Below are 15,606 nucleotides of genomic sequence, written 5' to 3'. Positions count from 1 at the left end.
ATTTGAACCCCTCCTCTCCTGTTGCTGCCATCCAGGGTCACTACAGTAAACAAATAGTGTGAAGTGAGCCATTACCACGGTAACGCGATAATGAAAATGCCACCCTTTATCTGTTGCCTGCTCTACCTGGCTTGTCCTCCTCAAAGAGACTTCAACATATATCTTCTCCAGGTCTATAACATGAACAAAGAAAGCTAACTTGGATCTTATCAAACCAGTGACTAGTGACCTGGATCGATGCAGTGTTAAAGATCAACAATTTCTGCTTTAGTCTTTCAATCTGATTTCTTTAGATCCAAGGATGTTCCTCTCTAATACTGTTCATTGGTCATGTATTGTTTTGTTTCAAATATTAGCAGATCACAAACTATATGTGCCAATAACAACATCATATAAATATTAAAATAAAGGGCAGCATGGTGGCGCAGTGGGTTAGCCTGCAGCCTCATGGCACCGAGGTCCCAGGTTCGATCCCGGCTCTGGGTCACTGTCCGTGTGGAGTTTGCACATTCTCCCCGTGTTTGCGTGGGTTTCGCCCCCACAACCCAAAGATGTGCAGTCTAGGTGGATTGGCCACAGTAAATTGCCCCTTAATTGGAAAAAATGAATTGGTACTCTAAATTTAAAATATATATATATTAAAATAAGCAAAATACTGTGGATGCTGGAATCTGAAACAAAAACAGAGAGCGGATGCTGGAAAAACTCAGCAGGTCTGGCAGCACCTGGAAGGAGAGAAACAGAGGGAAAATGTGTTGGATATTATACTGTAGTTACAAGAGATTGTAACAGCGATGTAGTGAACTTAAGAACAAGAGACAGATGGACTGTTGTAGGGGGAGGTGTGGTGGAAGGAGGAAGCAGGGTTTTTGCATTGAGACAAAGAAAGATATGGAAAATAAAAAAAGGGAGTTCAGTTCAAGGCAAAGGTCACAATCTAAAATTGCCGAACTCAACGTCGAGTCCCGATGGCTGCAATGTGTCCAAATGGAAGATGAGATGCTGTTCCTCCAGCGTATGCCGGGATTCACTGGAGCATTGCAGCAGGCCAATGATGGAGATGTGGGCATGAGAGCAAGGTACTGATTTAAAATGGCAAGAGACAGGAAGGTTCAGGACATGCTTGGGGGCTGAGTGAAGGTGTTTTGCAAAGTGGTCACCCAGTCTGCACTTAGTCTCCCCAGTGTAGAGGAGACCGTGTTGTGAGCAGCGAATACATATCAATACGGTCAAATTTCCAAAGCAGTTCACTTTTACAGTTAATGAATAAATCAGGCTTCGTCTGCAGAAGACTCTCTTATAAGTGGTATCAACTTTATTTACATAGTACCTTTACTGCAATAAAACATGCCAAGGTGCTTCATAGGAACTCTATAAAAGAAAATTTGATGCGGAAGGAGATTTTAGGTTAGATAATGAAAAACGTTGTCAAAAAGGTCGGCGTAAAAAGTGATGTAAAGGAGGGAAGCAAGATAAAGAGCAGACAATATTAGGGATACATTCTCCCCGTGTCTGCGTGGGTTTCACCCCCACAACCCAAAAGATGTGCAGGTTAGGTGAATTGGCCACACTAAATTGCCCCTTAATTAAAAAAAAATGATCGAGCATCAAATGCCATTTGCAGAAGAGAAATTCAAATTTCTACCATGCTATGTGTGAAGAAATGTTTCCTAATTTCACTTCCTGAAACATTTGGCTCTGATATTTAGACTGTGGCCACTGGTCCAAGCGTGGGATTTTTCCACTCTGCCCACCGGCAGAACCTTCCAGCCCTGCCAAAGTCGAGCCCTTGCGGCAGGTTCCCTGTTGGCGGGGGTGGATGAGCCATGCAAAATTCCGTTGGCTTCGTGGGACCAGAAGATCTCACTGGCGTCGAATGGCTTGCTACATCTGCCATGGGAAGACCTGGTACGAGGGATGGAAATTCCTGGGTCAGACTCCCCAACCGGGTAGAAATACATTCTCTCTCTCTACCATATCTCTACCTTAATATCTTGAAAACGTAAATCACCCTTCAACCTTCTGAATCTAGGGAATAAAACCCTGTTTTAGGAATGTGGGTTTATTTAATCTCTCCTTGTAGCTTAACGCTAGGAGCCCAGATATTCTGGCATTCCGTCCAAGGTCAATATATCATTCCTTTCCTATTATAAAGCAATATAAATCAATGTAGCTAAAACTCTGGACCTTAATTGACAGAACTACTGTTCAAAGGTATGCATTGGCGGCATGCCAATGGGATGCTATGGGTGGCAGGGCGGCACAGTGGTTAGTACTATTGCATCACAGCGCCAGGAACCCGAGTTCAATTCCGGCCTTGGTGAATGTCTGTGTGGAGTTTGCATGTTTTCCCCGTGTCTGCGTATGTTTTCTCCAGTCCAAAGATGTGTAGATTAGGTAAATTGGTCATGTTAAAAAATTAACCCTTAATATCCAAAGATGTGTAGGTTAGGTGGGGTTACAGGGATAGGGCAGCGACGGGATGTGCTCTTTCACATGGTTGGTGCAGACCCGATGGGCCGAATGACCGCCTTCTGTACTGTAGGGATTCTATGGCATTGTGTGTCTATGTTGTATAGCTATCCCCCATTTAAAATGTGTTCTAATAGCACATTTTTGTCACAATGCAGTTTGTAAATTAAGGTAATTAACGCCTCCAAGGGTCATTGCCTCCATTTTGTGTTTAGCATGGTTACTAATTATGCTTAGTCTAGTAAGGTCTATGGACTCCAAGATGGTAGACCTGGTTATTGAATTTCAGAATCATGTGCTAACCCTCTGTTGCAGACTCAGTGATCCAGTAAGTGCACCAGGCTGGTTGACAGTATTCCAAGACTGTGGGTTATTGACTGGCTAGTCAAACTCAGGATAGTCTTCATCGGATGAGTGAATCCATGTTTGTTTGCTTCTATTATTCTATTCAAAAGTCTATTTCAGGAGTTGGTCATTCTGATTCTCTTTGGGATGTGCCACAAACTCCATATCCTGACAACAAATTCCACCCCCTCATATCACCATTCTCCAGCTGCTCCACGATGACATGCAAGCCATGATCTTCACCAATGAATCCACCACAGACCCAATATGTGTGCAAATTGGGTTAAACAGGGCTGCATTATCGCACCAAAAGTCTTCTCCACATTCCACCCAATCACCTTGAAACTCCCCATTGGAGTGGAGCTAACCTACCAGATAAGTGGGAAACTGTTTAACCTACAATGCTTCAAGGCTAGAACTAAGGCCACCCTAAGCTCTGTCATCGAGCTGCTGTACGCAGAGGTTGCCTGTGTGTGCGAACACTCAGAGGTCGAGCTACAAAACATCGTCGACACATTCACCAAGGCAATGAGATAATGGGCCTCAAACTAAACATCTAGAAAACAAAGGTTCTCTACCCACCCACTCCTGCCAAACAAAACTGCCCCCTAACCATCAAGATCCACGTTGACCCTCTGGACAATGGGGATCATTTCCCACACCTTGTGACCTTTCTCTCGGTTTGAGCAGACATTGACGATGAATTCCAGCATCGACTCCAATGCGCCAGTGCAGTCTTCAGATGCCTGAGAAACAGAGTGTTCAAAGACCGAGACCTCAAATCCAGCACCAAACTCATGGCCTAGAGAGCTGCCATGGTCCCCGCCCTGCTATATGCATCAAAAACATGGACAGCAGACACCTCAAATCCTTGGAGAGATATCACCAATGCTGCCTCCGCAAAATCCTGCAAATCCACTGGCAGGATAGACATACCAACATGAGGGTCCTCTCCCAGGCCAATATCCCTAGTGTCAAGGCACTGGTCACTTTCGTCCACATTGTCCGCACGCCCAACACAAGATTCCCAAAACAAGCTCTCTACTCCGAGTTCCACAATGGCAAGTGATCATAAGACGGGCAGAGGAAATGCTACAAGGACACTTTGAAAACCTGTCTAAATAAATGCAACATCCCCATTGACACGTGGGAATCACTTGCCCTAGAACACACAAACTGGAGAAAAAGCATCTGCAAAGGTACCAATCACCTTCAACATTGCAGGGTGGAGCACGCGGAAGCCAAGCATAAACAGCAGAAAGAGAGGGCAGAATCCAGAACATCTGACCCACCCACCTCATCAAATACAACCTGCCAAACCTGTGGCAAAGTTTGCAGATCCAGGATCTGACTATTCAGGCACTGTAGAACCCACCTCCCCGGAGTGGAAGAAAGTAATCCTCGATATTGAGGGACTGCCCAAGAGAATTGAGATTTAAGACTGTGGTAGCATGATCCCTTTAAGGGGGAAAACTCCACTAGCCATGTGAGCGGCTTGGGCCAATCACGTGGGGACGTGTGAACCCCGGCTAATGGGGAGTCTGTGTTGGGCCCTGGGAGCAGGACCCTGAGCATTGTGGACCAGGGAGCTGAAGAACCATAGAACCACAGAATTCCTACAGTACAGAAGGAGGTTATTTGCTCTCTGAAAGAGCACCCTACCTGAGCCCACTCCCCCACCCTTTCCTGTAAGCCCACCTAACCTGCATATCTTTGGACACAAAGTGGCAATTTTAGCATGGCCAATCCACTTAACCTGCACATCTTTGGACACTAAGTAGCAATTTTAGCATGGCCAATCCACCTAACCTGCACATCTTTGGACTGTGGGAGGAAACTGAGGCGATAATTGACCCCACGTCCTGGCACTGAGGCAACAGTGCTAACCACTGTGCCACCATTCACAGTAAAGACCTGTTGTAAAGTGTTCTGTGCCTGTTATCGAACTGCCTTTGCCTTTCATCAAAAAAAACTTTTGTTTACCTACTGGAAGCAAATGTTTCAAGCCACCACAAAGATCCTCCTTAAAGTTTCCTCTTTCGACAAGCTTTAGTCACCTATCCTAATTTCTATGTCTTTGGCTCAATGTTCACTTGAATCATAGAATTCCTACAGTGCAGAAGGCGGCCATTTGGCCCATTGAGTCTGCACAGACCCTCTGAAAGAGCATCCTACTTACACCCTATCCCCATAACCCCATTACCTCACCTAACCTGCACATCTTTGGACTGAGGGAGGAAATCGGAGTACCCGGAGGAAACCCATGCAGACACGGGGAGAAAATGTAAACTCCACACAGACAGTCATCCAAAGCTGGAATTGAACACAGGTCGCTGGCGCTATGAGGCAGTAGTGCAAACCTTTGTGCCACCATGCCGATAGCATTCTGTCACATTGGTCTCATTCTGTTCTCTGTGCCGTGGAAAGGGTCAAGTCATCAACAGTGCGCTCAAGTGGCACTTGCCTAGCAATAACCTGCTCATTGACGCTCAGTTTGGGTTCTGCCAGGGTCACCCAGCTCCTGACCTCATTAGCCTTAGTCCAAGTATGGACAACAGAGCTGAACTCCAGGGGTGAGGTGAGAGTGACTGCCCTTGACATCAAGGCCGCATTTGACCAAATGGCAACAGGAGCCCTCGCAAAACATGAGTCAATGGGAATCAGAGGAAACTTTCCACCGGTTGGAGGAAGATGATTGTGGTGGTTGGAGGTCAATCATCTCAGTCCCAGAACATCCTTGCAGGAGTTTCTCAGGGTAGGTCATAGGCTGAACTATATTCAGCTCCTTCATCAATGACCTTCCTTCCATCATAAGGTCAGAAGTGGGGATGTTCGCTGATGACTGCACAATGTTCAGCACCATTTGTGACTTCTTAGATACTGAAGCAGTTCTTGTCCAAATTGAGCAAGACTGGACAATATCCAGGCTTGGGCTGACAAGTGGCAATTAAAATTTGTGCCACAAGGGGCTTTTCACAGTAACTTCATTGAAGCCTACTTGTGATAATAAGTGATTATTATTCCGTGTCAGGCAATGTCCAAAAAGAGAGAATCTAACCATCACCCCTCAACGTTCAATGGCATTGCCATCACTGTAAACTCCACTATTAACATCAAGGGTGTTACCATTGACCAGAAACTGAACTGGACCAACCATATAAGTACTTTGGCCACAAGGGCAGAGCAGAGGCTAGGAATCCTGCTGCAAGTAACTTACCTCGTGACTCCCCAAAGCCTACCCACCAAGACACTAGTCAAGTGTGTGAAGAAGTTCTCTCCATTTGCATAGATGTGTGCAGCTCCAACAACATTCATGAAGCTTGATACCATCAAGGTCAAAACAGCCTGTTCAACGATTCACTCCCTCCACCACTGATTCACAGTGGCAGTCATGTGTACCATCCACAGTGCAGTGGGAACTCCTTGGACAGCACCTTCCAAACCCACGATCACTGTCATAAAGAAGGACGGGGCAGCAGACACTTGGGAACACCATCACCTGGAAGTTCTTCTCCAAGCCACCCACCATCTTGGCTTGGAAATATATCACTGTTCCTTTACGGGCGCTGGGTGAATATCCTGGAATTCCCTCCCTACCAGCTCCATGTGTGTACCGACACCACATGGATTATAGTGGTTCGAGAAGGCACCTCACCGCCACATTCTCAAGAGCAATTAGGTGTAGCCAGCAACACCCACATCTCATGAATGAGTGGCACGGCGGCACAGTGGTTAGCACTCCTGCCTCACAGCGCCAGGGACCCGGGTTCAATTCCAGCCTTGGGTCACTGTCTGTGTAGAGTTTGTACATTCTCCCCGTGTCTGAATGGGTTTCATCCGGGTGCTCCAGTTTCCTCCCAATGTCCAAGATGTACAGGGTAGATGGATTGATCCTGCTAAATTGCCCCTTAGTGTGATGGGGTTGCAGGCATAGGGAGGAATGGGGCAAGTGGACATCGGTGCAGTGCTCATTTGAAGGGTCATGCAGACTCGATGGACCGAATGGCCTCCTTCTGCACTGTAGTGATTCTATGATTCTTTGATACAATTTTTTTTTAAAATAGGCTTTGCAGTATGATGGCCTAATTACTTTTGTTTATAATATGATCTCAATCTATCATTGTGCTAATTAGCACAAACCTGTGTATTTTCTTTATTTACCCGAATAATCAGTGAGATTTGAACATCATAACTGCTTGTTGATTACAGTCACTCACTTGTTTTCATCTTTAAATACTCCATTAACCATTATTAATATCTTTCAATGTTTTCTCTTGATGGTACCTGATAACACTTACACTCGCTGCAGATTTACAATAAATCAATCTCCTATTTCCACCAACGAATTCACAATACTGAGATGAGTTTATTTGCAAAACCAGTGCTGAGCCGTGGCTATTAAATGCAGAAGAAATATACTCAGTTTTGAGTGCAACAACAAGAACTCCCTTCAGTTAAAAGCTTCCTGCTTCCTCTGGAGGTACGCTGATAGAAAGCTCAATAATAGACCTTTACCGCATCTGCTCTGATTAATTCTGCCATGCTATAATGTTTGACCCCAGCACAATATTGCATGTTAAAGCTTTGTTAAAGGCTAATTAAGAGAAATGAACAGAATTATGCATTTTGGAATAATAACAAGGAAACTGTTAATATCCACAAAGATTCGCAGCACAGGTCAGCTGTCTGAGGGCAATGCCAATCACCACTCTCGCCAACCTCTATGCCAGAAGGATCTCCAATATCAGCAGGTACAGCTCAGGAATACCGACCCATCACTTTCTACATGATGAATAACAACAGGTTGTCAGATTTATTAAAATGTAATTATTTTTATGTATGTAATGCATTTTTCTTAAACATTTATCCCTGATTTCTTCTCCACTTTTCCTTTTTGGCTGATGTTATACTTGGTACAGCATGCCCCCCAGGTGAGAGCAGCATTAGCCACGAGCAATAGGCGAACAGTTGTGGGTACAGAATGCACATTACGTTCTATCCTGATAGACCTGGGACCTCTGCTCCAGGTGCGGCCTCAAATTTATTCCAAAATAACAAACAACGCAACTGGCACAGGACAAATGGCCCAGAATCGGTACTGATGTGCTGTTCCTACTCCATTGCTGTTCCACAGACGCTGCCAGTGCAGAGTGTTTCTTCATGATTCACTCATCAATGTCAGCGGATATCTGCACACTATCATTTTTGTTGCGTGTAACTATCATCCAATTGTGTTGAGGTCAGCCACTAATAAAAAGTAAAACACTACAGATGTTAGAAAACGGAAATTAAAACATGATGCTGGGAAAGCTCAGCGGGTCAGACAGTATTTGTGGAGAGAGAGAGAGTTAACTTTTCAGTTCGATGATGACTCACTGATGCTGATACACGTGTGGATAAATTCTTACAGAAATCATACTGAAGTTTTTTTGATAAACTTAGAGTACCCAATTATTTTTTCCAATTAAGGGGTAATTTAGCGTGGCCAATTCACCTACCAGATACATCTTGAGGTTGTGGGGGTCAGACACGGGGAGAATGTGCAAATCCCACAGGGACAGTGACCCAGGGCTGGGATCGAACCCTAGTCCGCGGCGCCCTGAGGCAGCAGTGCTAACCCCTGGCCACCATGCTGCCTCTAGAACTAAGGTTCCCCACAATACTTAATGTGATATTATCTTGCAATCTTCATTTATACAATCTGCCACTTTCAAATACTGAACACCCATGAAATGACATTGCAATATATATTACAGTGTTATATCGCACTGTGTTGGTAAAGATTCCTGATCTGGACTCGCATCGGCTTATCATGGGGTGGGGACTTAACACTGTTTTGGATCCGAGGCTGAATCGGTCGAGCTCGAGGACAGGGAGGGCGTCAGCGGCTGCGAAGGAACGTATAGAGTTTATGAAGCAGATGGGAGGGGTGGGTCCGTGGAGGTCTGGGCGGCCGAGATCGAAGGAGTTTTCTTTTTTCTCCCATGTGCACAAAGTGTACTCCCTGATCAATTTTTACGTTTTGGATAGGGCTTTGGTGGCAGGAGTGGTAAACGCCAAATACTTGACGATTGTAGTGTCAGGCCATGCCCCACACAGAGTGGATTTATGGGTGAGCAAGGAGGGGGGCCAATGCCCGCACTGGTGATTAGATGTAGGACTGTTAGCAGATAAGGAGAGCGGGTGAGGGAGGACATTCGGAGATATGTGGAGATAAATGACACAGGGGAGGTTTCAGCAGCAACGGTTTGGGAGGCATTGAAGGCAGTAGTTAGGGGGGAGTTTATTTTGATACGGGCACATAGGGAGAAGGTAGAGTGGGCAGAGATGGACAGATTGGTTCGGGAGATTCTTCAGGTAGACAAGAGGTACTCGTAGACCCCGGAGGCGGGGCTGTTGAAGGAGTGGCAGAAGCTGCAGATGGAGTTTGGTCTGCCATCTACAGGGAAGGCGGTGGGCCAGTTGAGAAAAGTGAGAGGGGCGGTGTATGAATATGGGGAGAAGGCCAGCAGGATGTTAGCACACCAGCTTAGGAAACGGGAGGTGGATCAGGAGATAGGGAGAGTGAAGGATAGAGGGGGGAACACGATCTTGGACCCAGCGGGAGTGAACAGGGTGTTCAGGGAATTTTTCAGTAGGCTGTACGAGTCGGAATCCCCAGCTGGGGTGGAGGGGATGAGGCAGTTTTTGGAAAGATTGGTGTTTCCATTGTTTGAGGAAGAGCTGGTGGAGGGCCTAGGAGCCCCAATTTGGCTCTTTGAAGAAGTGGAAGAATTAGAGGCTATGCAGTCAGGCAAGGCCGAGGGCCGGCCGGGTACCCAGTGGAATTTTACAAGAAGTTTTCTGGAGTGCTGGGGCCTTTGATGGTAAGGACGTTTAATGAGGCAAGGGAGTGAAGTGTTCTTCGCCCAACAACGTCACAGGCTTCGATTTCCCTGATTCTGAAGCAGAAGGACCCAGAACAATGCAGGTCATACAGACGAATCTCCCTTTTGAATGTGCACACCAAATTGCTGGCCACAATTTTGGTCACAGGAATAGTGGAATGCATGCCATGGGTTCGTAAAGGGCAGGTCATGCCTAACTAATTTAGTGGAATTTTTTGAGGACATTACCAGTGCAGTAGATAACGGGGAGCCGATGGATGTGGTATATCTGGATTTCCAGAAAGCCTTTGACAAGGTGCCACACAAAAGGTTGCTGCATAAGATAAAGATGCATGGCATTAAGGGTAAAGCAGTAGCATGGATAGAGGATTGGTTAATTAATAGAAAGCAAAGAGTTGGGATAAATGGGTGTTTCTCTGGTTGGCAATCAGTAGCTAGTGGTGTCCCTCAGGGATCCGTGTTGGGCCCACAATTGTTCACAATTTACATAGATGATTTGGAGTTGGGGACCAAGGGCAATGTGTCCAAGTTTGCAGATGACACTAAGATGAGTGGTAAAGCGAAAAGTGCAGAGAATACTGGAAGTGTGCAGAGGGATTTGAATAGGTTAAGTGAATGGGCTAGGGTCTGGCAGATGGAATACAATGTTGACAAATGTGAGGTTATCCATTTTGGTAGGAATAACAGCAAACGGGATTATTATTTAAACGATAAAATATTAAAGCATGCCGCTGTTCAGAGAGACTTGGGTGTGCTAGTGCATGAGTCACAGAAGGTTGGTTTACAAGTGCAACAGGTGATTAAGAAGGCAAATGGAATTTTGTCCTTCATTGCTAGAGGGATGGAGTTTAAGACTAGGGAGGTTATGTTGCAATTGTATAAGGTGTTAGTACGGCCACACCTGGAGTATTGTGTTCAGTTTTGGTCTCCTTACTTGAGAAAGCACGTACTGGCGCTGGAGGGTGTGCAGAGGAGATTCACTAGGTTAATCCCAGAGCTGAAGGGGTTGGATTATGAGGAGAGGTTGAGTAGACTGGGACTGTACTCGTTGGAATTTAGAAGGATGAGGGGGGATCTTATAGAAACATTTAAAATTATGAAGGGAATAGATAGGATAGATGCGGGCAGGTTGTTTCCACTGGCGGGTGACAGCAGAACTAGGGGACATAGCCTCAAAATAAGGGGAAGTAGATTTAGGACTGAGTTTAGGAGGAACTTCTTCACCCAAAGGGTTGTGAATCTATGGAATTCCTTGCCCAGTGAAGCAGTTGAGGCTCCTTCATTACATGTTTTTAAGGTAAAGATAGATAGTTTTTTGAAGAATAAAGGGATTAAGGGTTATGGTGTTCGGGCCGGAAAGTGGAGCTGAGTCCACAAAAGACTAGCCATGATCTAATTGAATGGCGGAGCAGGCTCGAGGGGCCAGATGGCCTACTCCTGCTCCTAGTTCTTATGTTCTTATGATAGGGGCAGACAAGACGGGATTTGTAAAAGGGAGGCAGTTACTGCCAACGTCAGGAGGCTCTTAAATGTGATCATGATGCCCTCCAAGAGTAGAGAGGTGGAGGTAGTGATCACTATGGATGCGCAGAAGTGCTTTGACCGGGTGGAGTAGGAATGCCTGTGGGAGGTCCTGGGACGGTTCGGGTTTGGGCGACTGGGAGGGGATGCTGTACCAGGCACCGGTGGCGAGCGTGCGGACGAACCGAGTGAGCTCAGAATATTTTAGGTTGCACCGGGGGACGAGGCAGGGTTGTCCACTCTCCCCTCTGTTGTTTGCCTTGGCTATAGAGCCATTGGCGATGGCGCTGAAAGCGTCAAAGGACTGGCAGGTGTTAGTCCAGGGGGTAGGGTGTGGGGGAGCAGAGTCTCGTTATATGCTGAAGACCTACTCCTGTATATTTATGACCCGTTTGGGGGGTGGGAGATTGGAGATTATGCAGATGCTAGGGGAGTTTGCTGGTTTTCGGGTTATAAATTGAATATGGGCAAGAATGAGATCTTTGTGATTCAAGCAAGGGGGCAGGAGAGGAGATTAGGGAGGATGCCGTTCAAAGTGCTGGGAGAGAGTTTTCAATACTTGGGAATCCAGGTGGCGCAGGAGTGGGAGCAGTTACATGAATTAAATTTGGCCCGGTTAGTGGAGCAGATGAAGGGCGACTTTCTGAGGTGGGGCATGTTCCCGTTGTCACTGGCGGGGAGGGTACAGACCATAAAGACGACAGTTCTCCCGAGATTTTTATTCATATTCCAGTGTCTCCCTCTTTTTATTCCAAAAGCCTTTTTTAAAGAGGGTCAATGCAGTGATCTCTGGGTTCGTATGGGCGGGTAAAGCCCCACGTGCAGAGAAGGTGCTGTTGGAGCGGAGCTGAGAGAGGGGTGGGGGTTGGAGTTGGGTTTGCCCCACTGAACTTTAGGAACTATTATTGGCCAGCAAATATAGATTAGGAAGTGGGTAGTGGGGCAGGGGGTCAGTGAGGGAGTGGGTGGAGGCAGCATCATGTAAGGGCACAAACATGGGGGCACTGGTAACGGCACCTTTGCTGTTCTTGCCGGCCCGTTACTCATAAGCCCGGACGTGGTGGTGGCTATGAGGGTGTGGGGACAGTGGCAGAAACATATGGGAGTGGGGGGAAGCGTCAGTGTGGACTCCAATTTGTGGTAACCACCAGTTTGTGCCAGGGAGGCTGGATGTGGGGTTTCGGAGTTGGCAGCGAGCTGGGATCGAGTGGTTAGGGATTGTTAGTTGATGGCAGCTTTCCGTGCTTGGAGGAGTTTGAACTGTCAGGAGAGAATGGGTTCCGTTATCTGCAGGTGATGGACTTTGCACGGAGGCAAGTCTCAACCTTTCCACTTCTACCACCTCAGGGGATACAGGACAAGGTAGTTTTGAAAGTGGGAGTGGGGGAGGGGAAGGTCTCAGAAAGGTATAAAGAACTCATGGAGTGGGAGGGAACCCAGATAGGGGAGGTAAAGCTTAAATGGGAGGATGAGTTGGGCAAGGAACTAGAGGCAGGTCTGGAAGAGGGTGCTCAACACATCCTCATCATGTGCCAGGCTCAGCCTGATAATGGTCCACCGATAATGGTACACATGACTGTGGTCCGGATGAGCAGGTCTTTCGAAGGGGTGGAGGACAGCTATGGACGGTGTGCAGGAAGGCCGCAAATCATGTCTAATGTTTTGGGCATGTCCGAAGCTTAGGGGATTCTGGCAAGGATTTGCCGACGCCATGTCCAAGGTACGAAAGACAAGAGTGGTGCCGAGTTCAGAGGTGGCGATTTTTGGTGTGTCAAAGACCCGGGAGTTCAGTGGGCGAGATGGGGATAAGTGAGAGACTTCGGAAGTGTATGCAAAACTACATGCAGGTGAACGATACGGGGGAGGTTTCAGCAGCGACCCTGTGGGAAATGTATCAGATAGACGAGGAGCATGTGGGGTCCCCAGGGGAGGAACTACTCAGGGAGAGGCGGAGATTACAGGCGGAACTGGGGGCGCTATCCACAAGTAGGGCCGTGGAACAACTTAGGAAGGCGAGGGGAGTGGTGCATGAGCATGGGGAGAAGGCCAGCAGATTGCTAGCGCAGCAACTCAGGAAGAGGGAGGCGGCCAGGGAAATAAGTAGAGTGATTGATGGGGAGGGGAGCAGAGTGGAGGACCTGGCAGGACTGAATAAGGTATTCCGGGACTTTTATAGTAAGCTGTATACTTCGGAGCCCGCGGAGGAGCCGAAAAGGTTCCTGGACAGGCTAACATTCCCAAAGTAGGCGGGGGACTAGTAGACGGGCTGGGGGCCCCGATTAGAGTGGAGGAGGTATTGGGGGGCCTGAAGGCCATGCAGTCAGGGAAAGCCCCAGGGCCGGATGGATACCCAGTAGAGTTTTACAAGAAGTTCTCTGAGTTAGTGGGACCGGTCTTGACAAGGGTTTTTAATGAGGCAAGGGACAGAGGGACTCTGCCACCGACCATGTCGCAAGCCACCATCTCGCTGATACTGAAGAGGGACAAGGACCCGGAATCCTGCGGGTCATACAGGTCAATCTCCCTGATCAATATGGATGCCAAGTCCCTGGCAAAGGTCCTGGCGATTAGAATTGAGGACTGCGGACCGGAGGTGATTGGGGACGATCAGACAGGTTTCGTGAAAGGCAGGCAGCTGACAGCTAACTTGAGAAGATTGCTTAATATGATCATGATGCCCCCGACGGGCAAGAAGGTGGAGGTAGTGGTGGCAATGGACGCTCAGAAGGCCTTTGATTGGGTGGAGTGGGGCTATCTGTGGGAGGTGCTGGGGGGTGGTTTGGGTTCAGGGAGGGACTGGTGAATTGGGTCAGACTACTGTTCCAGGCCCCAAAAGCTAGCATTAGGATGAACAGGGTAGTGTCAGATTATTTCAGACTACATCGCGGGACCAGACAGGGATGCTCACTCTCCCCGTTGCTGTTTGCGTTGGCCATAGAGCCTTTGCCGATTGCGTTGAGAGCTGCAAAGGGATGGAAGGGAATTACCAGGGGCGGGGTGGAACATAGGGTCTCTCTCTATGCAGACGACCTGCTCCTGTACGTGTCGGACCCATTGGGCGGGATGGAAAGTATACTGGAAACACTGAGGAAGTTCGGCCGGTTTTCAGGGTACAAATGAAATATGGCCAAGAATGAGATGTTTGTGGTGCAGGCAAGGGGCCAGGAGAATAGACTGAAGGAGCTGCCATTTAGGCTGGTTGAGGAAAGTTTCCGGTACTTGGGAATCCAGGTGGCACGAGACTGGGGCAGGTTGCACAAGTTAAATTTGACCAGGGTCGTGGAACAAATGAAGGGAGAGTTTCGGAGATGGGATGCACTCCCGCTGTCGTTGGCAGGGAGGGTGCAGACTGTAAAGATGATAATCCTCCCTAGATTCCTGTTCATCTTCCAGTGCCTCCCAATCTTTATCCCACAGTCCTTCTTCAAAAGGACTGGCAAAATCATCATGAGCTTTGTCTGGGCGGGAAAATCCCCATGGGTGAAGAAGGCGATGCTTGAGAGGAGCCGCAGCGAGGGAGGGCTGGCATTGCGGAGTCTGATCAACTACTACTGGGCAGCTAACATAGCCATGATAAGGAAGTGGATGGTGGTTACGGGGTCTATCTGGGAGCGGGTGGAGGCAGCTTCATGCAGGGGCACCAGTTTGGCAGCCTTGGTCACGGCTCCCCTACCGCTGTCGCCAGCCAGGTACTCCACCAGCCCGGTAGTGGGGGCAGCCCTGCGGATATGGGGCCAATGGAGGAGGCTTGTAGGGGAGGTGGGTGCGTCTGTCTGGGCTCCAATATGTGATAACCATCGATTTGCCCCCGGCAACATGGATGGGGGGTTTCGAACATGGCGGCGGGCGGGGGTGAGCGATATGTTCCTGGAGGAGAGCTTTGCGAGTTTGAGGGGCTTGGAGGAGAAATTTGGTCTGGTAAGGGGAAATGATTTCAGGTACTTACAGATGCGGGACTTTGTCCGCAGACAGGTCCCATCCTTCCCACGCCTCCCACCATTGGGGATCCAAGACAGAATAGTCTCTAGGGGGGAAAGGAGGGAAGGGTAGAGTCTCAGATATTTATAAGGTGCTCATGAAGGGGGAAAGAGTCCCAGACGGAGGAACTGAAACTCAAATGGGAGGAGGAGCTTGACGGGGAGATGGAGGACAGGCTGTGGGCAGAAGCCCCGAGTAGGGTAAACTCAACCGCAACATGTACCAGGCTCGGCCTGATTCAATTTAAGGCCGTTCACCGGGCCCACATGATGGTAGCTCAGATGAGCAAGTTCTTTGGGGTAGAGGATAAGTGCGCTAGATGCAGATGAGGACCAGCAAACCACGTTCACATGTTTTGGGCATGTCCTAAGCTTAGGGGGTACTGGGAGGGATTTGCAGGGAT

Source organism: Scyliorhinus canicula, chromosome 1, assembly GCF_902713615.1.
Source record: "Scyliorhinus canicula chromosome 1, sScyCan1.1, whole genome shotgun sequence".
NCBI lineage: Eukaryota > Metazoa > Chordata > Chondrichthyes > Carcharhiniformes > Scyliorhinidae > Scyliorhinus > Scyliorhinus canicula.
Note: the sequence above shows the minus strand (reverse complement) of the source record.